Source organism: Dromiciops gliroides, chromosome 1 (assembly GCF_019393635.1).
Source record: "Dromiciops gliroides isolate mDroGli1 chromosome 1, mDroGli1.pri, whole genome shotgun sequence".
Lineage (NCBI taxonomy): Eukaryota > Metazoa > Chordata > Mammalia > Microbiotheria > Microbiotheriidae > Dromiciops > Dromiciops gliroides.
In genome coordinates this window covers 687024712-687037943 of record NC_057861.1, presented here as the reverse complement: position 1 = coordinate 687037943, position 13232 = coordinate 687024712, and positions in this window count along the sequence as shown.

Below are 13232 nucleotides of genomic sequence, written 5' to 3'. Positions count from 1 at the left end.
ATGGAGAGGTAATAGGATGGAAAAAATTACAGTTAGTAATAGTATCTGTGGAAAAAAAAATTGAAGTAAGTTTGACAGGTCTCATTTCTCAAACATATAGAGAAATGAGTCAAATTTGTTAAAAAAAAGTCATTCCCCAATTGACAGATAATTAAAAGATATGATGTTTTCATATGAAATAAAGCTATCTATAGCTATATGAAAAAATGCTCTAACTCACTATTGATTGGAGAGATGCAGGTAAAAACAATGCTGTGATACTACCTCATACCTGTTGGATTGGAGAATAGAGGAGAGGAAAATGACAAATGTTGTAGGGGATATAGGGAAAGTGAGACATTAATGTACTCTTGGTGAAATTGCGATCTGATTAAAACATTCTGTAGAGCAATTTGAAACTATGGCCAAAGGGCTACAAAATCATGCATACTCTTTGACCTAGTAATGCCACTACTACTAGGTCAGTATCCAAAAAGATAAAAACCAAAAAGTTGAATCTGAAATTGAGAATATGCCCATCAGTTTGAGGATGGCTGAATAAATTGTGGGATGAGATTATGATGGAACACTATTATGCTATAAGAAATGCTGAGCGGTATGCTATCAGAAAAACCTGGAAAGACTTATAAAAGCTGATGCAAAGTGAAATGTACTGTTTACAGAGTAACAGCACTATTATAAGATGATCATCTGTGAATGACTTACTTATTTTCAGCAATACAATGATCCAAGATAACTCTAAAGGACTTAGGAAAAATTCAGTCCATCTCCAGAGAAAGAACTGATGGTGTCTGAATACAGATTGAAGCATATTTTTTTTTGTTTCCTTTTTCTTAATTTTTTTGTCTGTTTTCTTTCACAACCTGACTATCGTGGAAATATTTTGCATGACTACATACTTATAACTTATATTGAATTTCTTGCATTCTTAAGTGTGGGTGTGAAGGGAGGAAGGAAGAGAATTTGGAACACAAATTTTGAAAATTGACATTAAAATTGTTTTTACCTGTAATTTGAGAAAAAAAATAAAATTCTAAATAAATGGAAAGAATTGAGTATGTTATAGAAAGTATACTTCCTTATGTACTACCTGGACTAGCTGGTTTCTGAGGTTCCTCCCAACACTGGAATTCTATGATTTTGTGAAGACTCTAGGGATCATCTACCATCCAGCTGATTATCTGGAGCTTACTATTTTCTCTAGTAACTCATTGCTCTTGAGTACTCCTTGACCCCGGGACCCCTTCCTCCCTCTTTGATTGGTGAGGTAAGTTCTTCCCAGATATTCTGTTTAAAGAGGGGACCTAGTACCAACACCTCATTTCCCATCTGACTGCAAATTTTTATCATATAGCCTTCTCCCTCTCCCCCCACCCCACTTTTCAGCTTCTTTTTACATATTGTCTTCTTGCAATAGATTTTGAGCTTCTTGGAGGCAGGGACTATCTTTTACCTTCCTTTGTATCCCCAGCACATAATAAGTACTTAGTAAATGTTCATTGATTGACTGGGTATTAAAGGAGTCTGGTAGGGCTAGCCTGAAAAACTCTAGAAGGAATCTGATAGCTGATATATGAGTCCTCATATCTGAGATTTCAGTTTTGTGAAGGCAGACTGGTTTGTTGGTATACCATTGAAAATCATATTTGATCCACTTAGAGAAATATATATCCAGATGTTCACCAGTAGCCTACCTGGTTGTTTTTAAAGTAAATTTTCATTAACATTAAATATCATGCAGCAAACCCATCTGGGGCTAGTCCCACAACTTGTTCTGGTGCTGGCATATTGGGTCTCCAAGCACAAATAGTTCTATTTACTTTCAAGGTTCTAGGAGATCACCTTAAGGGGATGGGTTTCTAATGCTGTTGCTTATAAGACTCTATTCCTGTGGTTCTCATGAACAATTAGCCATGCATACTTAATTAACTTTCAGAAAATGCATTTGCTATGTGGTTTACAGTAAGAACAGTTGGTATAAAATATTCCCTTAGAAAGCAGGGATTTATTTCCCAATCAGGACACACAAGGCCCATGAGGAGAGTGGGCTCAATTAAAAGTAAAATCATAGTGAGGTACACATGTGGCAGAGGAATATGTCTGTCCCCGGCTCCTCTTCTTTCCTCTTCTGGGCACCAAGGACCTGTGTCTCTCTAGAGTCTATCAGAAGGAGTCACACTACCTGAAGCTGCCACCATTCCCCAGGTGCCTTGTTTCCATGTCTAGCAGTAGCCACTTCCACCACTGTCAGCCACTCCCATTCTGGTAGCTCCTTCTACTGCTTCTGTTCAGCTCTGGCCTCTGAGGAGACCTCTGGCTCTCCCATATTCACAAGGTCACCAAGGTGTTCATCTCAGAATACTGAGAATAAATAGGAAACACAAAGAATAAATACAGAGAGATGGTTTCCCCATGCACTCACAGTTACCAGAACTAGTGGAAGGTAGTGCCACCCTTTCCCCACCTTATTCTTGGGACTATATTTATATTGATTACTCTCCTTCCTCACAACCATGAAGGAAAAAAGAAAGAGGAAAGTACCAGCCACCCCTTTGTAAACCTGTTCAGTTCTGCCTTAGCAACCTCTGAGTCAGGAGTTCTTCCAGCTGTGTAGCACATTCTATCAGCCCCTCTGGCACTCCTCTGAAGATTCCACATTGTTGCTTGGGCTGGAGCCAAGCAGGGAATATCTGTGCATGCTTCAAGGCATCCTCCCCTCACCCCACTCACCCCTCTGGCCGGACTTTGTTCTTAGCAAATGCACCTGGGTATAATTTGAAGGCATCGCTCATATCCTCAATCCAGGAAACTTCTCTGGGGACATGAAATGGCTTAAGCATCACCCACCCTTTCAAAGTGCTTTCCCTAGTGCCTTCTACAAAAGAATTTCAGAATAATCCGCATGACACAGACGATCATATGTTGCCTCAAATACATAGGCTGGAGCATCATTCTTCCTCGAATAGTTATGTAGATTCAGAAAACAACATTCTAGAAGCTTGCTAGAAGTTACTGCTTGGCTAGTACTGGGAAAGGACTTGTCTTGGTATTTTCATTTGACTTCTTGAAACTCAAAGACAATCAAAAGAAAAATAAAGCAAAGAAAATCAAGCTTTATAACCCAGAAGGAAAACCTAGTTCCTATGGAACTCCCAGAACACTTATGGCACTTCCCGGAGGGATTAGGAACCCAGAATCAATCCTTCAGGTGAGGAACCAAACCTATTTGTCTTGGTGCTTTTGTAGCAGTGCTGACTTATTGGCACCAGGTTGGGCTGGGGCACTCACTATCTCCTTTCTTTTCCTCTCAGATGCCTGAGCTCTTGATTCAATTGAGTAACAAATGGTGAAAATAATCTTAAAATATTTTATATTGTAGTTATTATACTGCTTATCCATTGCTATCTTCCTTAAGATTTTACTAAATATTTTCTATTTTAAAGTGGTATTGCTTTGGATTTCCAAATTTCTCTGCTTGCCAAGGAGATAAGATGTTTTCAGGATGAGGCGTCTTTGTATTAGGACTTAACATAGTCAGGAAATGTCATCTGTAAATAGGAGCATCTGGAACACCCTGCCGTCTGTGGGAAATCCCTCCCTCTATTGAACTGTGTACTAGATATCCTTCATGATGGTGGCAAACACCTTTAATAAGAATGTGTCTCCCTAGTTTATGCCTCACTTAACAATTATGATCAAAGAAATGCTGAACAAAGTTATTTTCTGATGTTCTATCTTTTGAGGAATCTTAGATGTGTAACACCTGTGAGAACCACCAAATTGCACATGTGCTTGTCCAAACAAGGCTACCCCAGATAGATGATACTCTTATGGATACCACTTAAAATCAAAGCTTACAAGTTTCCACTGAGGAGTTTACCTTAGCTAGTAGGCCAGGAAACATATGCAGGTTAAAGCAAAATATTTTATGAAATTGGATAATGAGAAAAGTAGCAACAAAGCATTTCTCCTTATAAACCTAAAGTATAACTCTCCCATGAAAACACACTCCATCAATGGAACAAGTAGGTATGTTAAGATGTATGTATGGAGGGAAGCACATATGGAGTGGCCACTCATACCTTAGATACCACAGGGCTACTGACACTTTCCGATGCTCATACTAGGTCTTTTCCCCTTTGTTCTTCTGTGGTATGCAGTTGCCATTAGACTAACAGTGTCTGAGATACACACACTGAACTAGGGATGTATATTCTCCGCCAGATATTCCTACATCTTGGTATCACATGGCTACTGCTCACCATTGTTCCTCTAGTTCTCTGGTCCATCTCATCTCATCTCATCTCATTTCATCTCATCTTATCTCATCTCATCTCATCATCTTATCTCATTTCTCCCTCTTATTCTCCTCCTTTTCCTCCTTCTTTCTCTCCCTTTCCTCTCTCTATCTCTATCTCTCTGTCTCTTCTCCTAGTTCACAAAATCAATAACGTTCTCTAAATTCCACTAGCTAAACTACACCTAATCATGCATGTAGAGGTTGAATTCCAGCAAACTACTAAGGACTCTGAGGTTTGGAACTCCATTTATTTCTCAGTTCCAAGGCTCTTCTCCCAGGGAAATAAATGAAAAAGTGAATGACACTGCGACAAACCCAAGCTCACAGAGGTAGGTTTTTATCTCTACTCCTCACACCTCCTTCTATCTAGTTATTTCCTTGTTTGTGTGAAAAGTGTTTAGTAGTTGTGTTCATAAAGTTCTTGGATTTGTCTTGGGAGGTAGACTTTCAAATACTTTATATTATCTGCTGTTATTTTAAATGGAATCTCTCCTTCCATCTCTTCCTACTGGACTTTCTTGGTTATATGGAGAAATTCTGATACTTCATGTGGATTTACTTTATTTCCTACATCTTTGTTGAAATTGTTAATTTTGCTATAATATCTTTGAAGTAAATATATCCTCTTGTAAAATCGAATTGATGTTAGTTGGTTAAATGTAACTGAGACACTACTTACTGCCAACAGGATGAGGACCATACTAAAATGTAGGCTGATTCAATAGCATTGGAGAAAATACCCCAATTTTTCAGAGGTACCCCTAAGAATCCTTAGAGTGAGATGTAGTAGGTGAGGGTATGGGAAAGTAAGGGCAAAATTAGAGTGGTAAAGCTAGGACTTGAAATCAGGCCCTCTGGCCCTAAATTCGGCATTCCTTTTGCATTACCACACTGTAGTCAAAATTCCTAACCCGGAGTTTGTGTTATCTATCTTCATCCATGTTTTTTTGTTTGTTTGTTTTTTTTGTCCAGTCTTATAGCTCGTCTCCAAGATTCCTCAAAGAGCAGTGACAGTGGATTCATTAGTTACCTCTATAAATTCTTTTAGTATGCTTGGGGGTAATTTGTTTAGGGTAGGTATCTTGAATCATTTGGGGGAACAGGTGCTCCCTTATTATCTTTTTGTTATAGTTATAGCAGAAACAAAGGGGGATTGAACAGGTCTGCTTTCTGTTTAGCTAGCTATTACATGTAATTACATTATACCTATCTCCTCTGTCTAAGTGACTCCCTGCCCCCATGCACTGGCACCTTATCTCTGCCTTCTGGAATTCTTAGCTTCCTTCAAAGCACAGCTCAGGTGCTATCCCTTATACAATGGCTTTCTTGGTTCCCATCAATTTATTGGTACTCTTCCTCAATTCTACTACCATACTTTGCATTTCCATATTCATATGAATGATATTTCCACCAGTAAACTATAAAGTCTTTGACCATGGAAATGTATTTTTTTACCTTTGCATTCAAAATGAAAGGTTCAGTATGGATGTTTGTTGAATAGAACTGAATTTGTCCAATATTGACAATCCTTGGTCAGCTCTAGTATAATAAGCAGTAGATACCAATCTGATTGCAATCAGCAAACCATTCCACTTCCTTTAGGCAAAAGCTCATTTTCTAAGCATGGTAATAAAATATTGACAAATAGTTTTGCTGAGATTTAGTTTGAAATAATACTTTGAAAGAAATGGGGAAAATATACAAAATGCATTACTTCAATACTGTTGTGGAGAATTTTATATCTTTAACTACACAATGTACTAGAATGATGGATGTGTGATGAGTAATGAAAAGCATCGCAGAATCTGTCCAAAAGGTATGCTACATTTCTGCTTTAATAAATCAATCATTTTGGCATTTCCCCTCAAGTTTATATATATATATATATATATATATATATATATATATATATATATATATATATATATATATATATATATATATATATGTATATTCCTGTGGGAATTAACCTTAAAAATATGGAGAAAGGCCACTTACGGCTCTTGTTTCCTAATACTCCTGAGATAGCAAATAAAAGCACTTTGTTTAACAGGATGATAGAAAACAGGTCAGTGGATCACCAGCCCTAATCCACCCCTTTATTCTAGAGTAAAAGGGTGAGTTAAATTAATTAGAAAAGTAACAACGTTAATGCCAAAAGAAAGAGTACTCAGATAACCTAGTGAATACTCACATTCCATTAATTGTCCCCAAGCCATTTATCAAGTAGCATTGTACTAGGTAAGGAAATGGAATTTGTTTTAGTAACCCATTTTCCTTGTTATTACTTAGTAATTTTTCCCTTAGGATACTATAAATTGAACACGTTAAAATTTTTCCAGTAAGAAACAAATGAGTGACAGGTGACCTTAGTGAGAAGCATGGATTTCATAGGAATTTTAACACTTCCCTCATTCCCCCAACCCAAAATAAGCAAAGTTCTAGCATTAATTCTGGTCACAAATATAAATGCAAAAAATAGTATTCTTAGATTAAGAGTGACCCACTAGGTTGTAATGCTTAACTCAGTATTCAGGAATCCATAATGTTCATATGGCTTTTTCAAATGGTGAAGATTAGCATTCCTTTGTAATTTACTACTTGGTCTTTGTCAGTTGCTATATTTGAATGGAGAGACTTGAACATATTAGGGGAAAATAGTAGATGGGGTTGGTTGATGATGATGACAACAATGATGATAATCAAAGAGAGGAGCATCAGAATTTTTGATAAAGCAAATGGACCATGTAGGGGTAATGGTAATTCTCAAGTTATGATACTTCTGAGTGAGGCTGAAGTTGAATGCAGGGGCAGGGTACTGGATTTATGGAGGTTGTTGAATTCCTCAAGTATAAGGGCAAGAGTTGGGGATGAGAAGCAGGAAGAGAAAGAAAGGATAACAATCCTGGGGACCCCTATGCAGTAACAGTAGTGCTTCAAATAGGGTAAAGCAATTAATACTGTGAATTTCAGAGGAAGAGAGATTGAATGGAAGAAGAAAATTAAGAGTCTGGAATTGCTTGCAAGGAGCTAAGATTATTCCAGCTTCCCTTCCAGGACCAGGGTGTGTGAGTTTGAATGAAGGTGCAGCCAGCACTGGAGGTGATAGCCAGGGATGCAGTATTATCTGGGTGGGCAGCTAGATGGCACAGTGGATAAAGTGTTGGCCCTGGAGTCAAGAGGATCTGAGTTAAAATTTTACCTCAGACACTTACTAGCTGTGTGACCTGGGCAAGTCACCTAACCCCAATTGTTTTAAATGTCCAGGGCCATCTCTAGTTGTCCTGCTGTATATCTTGCCATTGGACCCAGATGGCTCTGGAGGAGAGAGTGAGGGGTTGCTGACCTTGCACAGCCCTCCCTCACTTAAATCCAATTTAGGGCAAGTGATGACATCACCCTGATGGTCATAGTCCTATTCAAGATTGAGGAACAAACAACAACAACAATTGCCTGGGTGAAGTTAGGCCTCAGTGAGACCAAATAAATGCAAGGTGTATTAGAGGAAGAGGCCACACTCACTATAGGTATGTTCAATGTGAACTGAATTAAACACCATTCTTTTTAGTTTCCCAATCTATAATTACTTTCCCCTTTGAATAGGAATTGGGTTATTAGAATTACCAGTAGTTATTACTCAGTTAGCAGTAATACCAAAGGACACAAGTTGTCTGAACAAGTTAATGCATATATCAACGCATCTAACATATGGAATCATGCCCTAGGAGGTGCTGTCTGAATGAAATTAATTTTAGCCTATGTACATTTATGTCCTTGCTCCCTTTTTGCTTTGTTATGGTATGCAATTGAATGGTATTTTTGAAACAGCGAGTTGTACCTATTCTGGAAATTGTCTTTCTTTTTTTAAAAAACAGATATGCCCCACATTTCTCTTTAATATTTTTAGAACTTGGTGAAATATATAAAATAAAGTTATGTAATTTCTAATCTTCATTCTCAGAAGGCAGCATTTCATAGAATCTCAGAGTCAGAATGGAGTTTAGAGGGCAGTGAGTCCAGTTCTCATTTGGAAGGAAGCCTTATTTAGCCTTTTTCCCCATTGAGTTTGAGATGAAGCTGTTTTTCTCCATCTTTGTTTCAGTTTTCATTAACAAAAAGAAGAAGAAGAAGAAACTTGAATTTAGGACAGTTTCTTGTTGTCTTACCGAGGCTACTTAGATAACTCAGCAGTATTAGATTCTGGAAATTCAAGGTGTAGTAGAAATTTTTCTTTTTTAAAAAAGAGACCAAAGAATAGAGATACATTATACATATTACTTTGGGATACATAGAATATCAGCTATGTTTTATTTTGAAACCAAGAAGTAAAGTTAACAGCTCATTTTTATTTTAATATACTAAAAAATTACAATAAGATTAATTGGGCACATTTTCCTATTCAATGTCCATTTTCTTTTCCTTAAAATATTATATAAAATCACTTGCCTTCTCAATCAGTGGAGGAGGGGCTAAGAGAGGGAGAATGTGGAACTCAAAATTTTTAAAAATGAATTTTTAAAAATTAATAAAATTCCATTAAAAAGCTTTCAGCTTTAAAAAATCCTGCTGAATATAACTTGTCTGGTAAATAAAAACACTCAATTGAACTATAAGTAAGTGATCATTTCTAGAAGAGTTCAACACAAAACAATTATTCATCTAACTTCTAATTTTCTTCCAATTTCTTTTCATCAAACAGAGGTAATTCCCTATATTATAAGAATTTAGCAGTTGTGAGTAGACTATTATTTGTATCTTTGAGTAGTATGGCATATTGATTCATAGAATATTTGAGCTAAAGGAATTTTAGTAATCACTGGTCCAACCCCCTTATTTTACATGCAAATTGGAGCAAAGGGGTGATTTGTACAGTCACACAGCTTACTGGAAGAACCAAGACAGAAATCTAAGTCTCCAAGTCCAGTATATCTCCCCTGGTGCCATGCTGCTCTCTGTTGCTGAATACACACACACACACACACACACACACACACACAGGATATATTTGTATCTAATAATGATAGAAATTAATATTATATTATTAAATTAATAACATTATTAATTTATGATCCATCCTTTTCCTCCTATTTTTGTTAAGACCCCATTCCTGAAAAGGCCATGCAATTTTAAAAGTGTGTAACAGACCAAGTAAGGTAATTTTCTCCCAGGCCCAAGACGTCTATCTGGGCAGGGACCCTAACTTTTATTTATTCTGTAAACAAAAGTGAGCCTCAGCTAGATCTTTTCCCAGAGGCATGTCTCTGTGTTCTTGGTCCCCCTCCATTAGGGGTTAGGGCTATCCAGCTCTTGGAGAAAACTAGCCAGGAAGGTCTAGACAGAAATGGCTTCCTAAACCTGAATGTCTTAAGGCTGCTGAGTCTCATGATCAAGCCATGTTTTCAGTAGGAAGAGCTAAAGACTTTTAGCCCACCTCCTCATTAAATGTCTACCAAAGAGTGTTTGAGTTTCACTTGTCAGGGGAGTTCCCTTTCAGAAGGTATACACCTGACTTAAGGTGTTTCAGAGTCTCCGTTGGCATCTTTGGTTACCAGAGAAACCACTGACCATCAATTTATTGATTATTGGATAGCCTAATTAATAAATTGATTGTTAATCACCTGGAAATTCTGTCTCTCAGAATTTTCATTTTCTACAATAAACGTGTATTATATATGTATGTGTATGTATATATATATATATATATACACACACACATATTGTCTATGGATAATTGAGTACTATCGGTTTGTATAAAATAATTTCTTTTAGAAGGAACTTCCATTTCAAAATAAGGATATGATAATATTTTAAATGGTGATTAATAAATAATCTACCTTCACATAATAGGATGTATTTATGCAGTGATCATATTGACTTATTCCTGGTTTCCATGAAGGAAGCAACAAACTGCAAAACTAGTACTATGGATGCATACATGATGCAAATATTTCAGTGGTTCGGAGCAGTGTACATAAATACTTGTTTGCCATAAATAGCTGATCAAACCTACACTAAATAACATTAACTTACCAGTGACTAATAGGTTGTATAAATACAGTATTACTGTTATAAAACACACACATACATACATATATATATATATATATATATATATATATATATATATGTATGTGTGTGTGCACATATGGATATATTGTGTGTATAGGTCTTTATATGTATGTGATTTTATATATGATTCATTTAGAAAACACAAATTAGCCAAGAAGTGGAATACTGTGTGTGAACAGTAGCAAGACCTATTTGGCTTAAGGGAAGTAATGTATGTTAAACTGGAGAAAGGTAGGGACCAGTTGTGAAGAGTTATAAATGCCCAACTGGGGAGTTTGTATTTAATCCTAGAGAATAAAGAACTATCGAAGTTTATTAAGCCGGAGAGTAACATGGTCACCAATGGAAAAATCTGAATCAGGGAAAACAGTTGGAGGTTATTGTAATAGTCTAGATCAGAGTTGAAGAGGGCTTGAATGAAGAAGAAAGAAGAGACACAGATGTTACAGAGATAAACGAATTTATTAATCTCTTAATCCCCCCCTACTTTTTTTTTTAACAAATGTAGTTATAGCCTTGAATATATGCACAATATGTTTGCATCTTAGAAACAGAGACTCTTTGGTTCATATAGTATAAATAATTTCCCCATGAAGTTTGTTACATCAGAAGGCTCTTCCTTATTAATAATTGTCTCTGTATTTTGTCATCTTGTCAGATATCTTCTAAAAGAGCTCTTTGATTCATAATCTAATTCATTAAGTCCACTTATGGTCATATTTCTTAATATTTTAAAACCTTTTAATGTGCTATTTTGGGTTCTTTATTGACTCAATTGCAAATTTCCTCCTGATGTATTTTTCTTCTTATGCCCAAGTTAATTAAATATTGCATTCCTGCTGAATTTACTTTCCCATCCTATTCTAATATTTTAATGTTTTCTTCATAATTCTGATTTCCTGATGCAGCATGAAAAAGATGCATGGAGGGAAGAAGATCCATTTCCATAATTTCAGTCATGATGGCAGTAACAGAATTAAGCAGACTAACTAAAAGATGGGTTGTCACTAGCTCCATTGAATTATAATCCCTTTCCTTATCATCCTGTGTAACCTTGAAGCTACCTAGGGTTTTTCTATGTTGGCTATTTCTGCATGCATCTGCAGATAAGCTATGTTAGTAGCTTCCATTACAATAGCTCAAGTTTGCATAGTACTTTATGGTTTCCAAAGTGCTTGGCAGACATTATCATATTTGAACCACAGAACCACACATAAGGTAGGTAATGTAGATTATTATCACCACTCTGATGAGGATCTGTACTTTAGAAAGGTAACTTGCCTAAAGGCACACAGCTTCTGCAGCTTTCAACTTGGCTAGGACTCCACCCTTGGGACTTTGGCTCATCTCCATTTCTTTGGGTATAAAATGAGGGAATTTAACTTGATGGCCCCTAGGTCCCTAGCCACTCCAGCTCTAATCCCAATTACACAATATAATTTAAATAATATATAATTTAAAGGCATTAACCTGGATGAATGTGGGACTGGTTAGGGAAGGCTTCAGTAAACAGGAAAACTAGGAGTTTATTTACAATAACCAGGTTAAATTTTCTGAAAAGATAAACTAAGAACTGGCATTGTGAGTGGAGAGAAGAGGAATGATATCCTCACAAGGGGAATAGGTGGTGGGGGTCCTTAGCTATTCCTCTATAAAAAATTACACCCTCTCACACACAATCCAATTAGAATAAAAGTTTTATTTTGGGTGCTTAGAGAAAGTGACCAAAGACTTGCCTCAAGGGGAGAAAATGGTTTAGAGACAACTTGATTCTCTGAGACACATTTCTCCCTGACCTGGAGGGAAGCCAAAATCTTTATAGAGGATGGATGGGGCGGGGGGGGGGGAGGGTGTTGCCAAAGGACATATGGGTGACCACCTGACTATAGAAAGTTCACTTTAGGGGTGGGGAAAGCTTAAATGAGAGGTTGTGGCCATGGCACTGATCAAGCAGCAGCCATGCCTAATGGGCTTATCTCCCTTACTTCATAAGTGTGTTAGTCCTTTAGCTTCTCCAGGAGAGTAACCCCAGACCCATATCAGATATGAGATATTAGAGAAGTAAGATTTGATCACAAATATATGTTATCTAAGTATTAACAACTAGTTAACAAGCATTTATTAAGTACATATGGGTTGCACTTGTAGGTTCTTCCCATTACACCACTGTGTCTCCATTGAAGCTATGTTGTAGATATACTAATTTCTGCATTTTGTCATAGAATAATTAAATGTAGGGTTTAAAAAGACCTCAGAAGGTCATCCAGTCCAATCCCCAAGTGAAACATAAATCCCTTCTACAACATCTTATACATTTATCAGGCTTACCAGTTGGGATAATCTCTTTGTCCTATTTTGCTGTAAATTGCTTCAAAGTTATGGAATCATACGGCTGCTTTGGAGAATGAACAATTTTTCTTCTTAAAAAGTTGATTTCTCATCTACATAGTGAATACCAGTTTCTTGTTTCCTTTTTCCTATTTATAACATAATCATAATAATTATTATTATGAACAGAATAAATATCATTGGCAGGCTGAATATGTTTCAGCAGGTGGACTTATGGAGGGAAGTTTCATGTATAAAATTCTTTTTCCTCTCTGATTCCTATTTTATATCAGGATGCAGGCAGCATGATATAGCAAGAAGAATACTGGCCAGGAGTCAGAAGGGATGATTTGATTCTTTGTATTTGCATCCTTGGCACACCTAGCACAAATGACTGGCACATAGTATGTGCTTAACACATCCTGATTCATTATATTTCTGATTCTGTCACTAACTGACATTAGACAAATCACAGTACCTCTCTAGACCTCTATCTTCTAATTTGTAAGACAGTCTTGCACTAGTTGAGAATTTT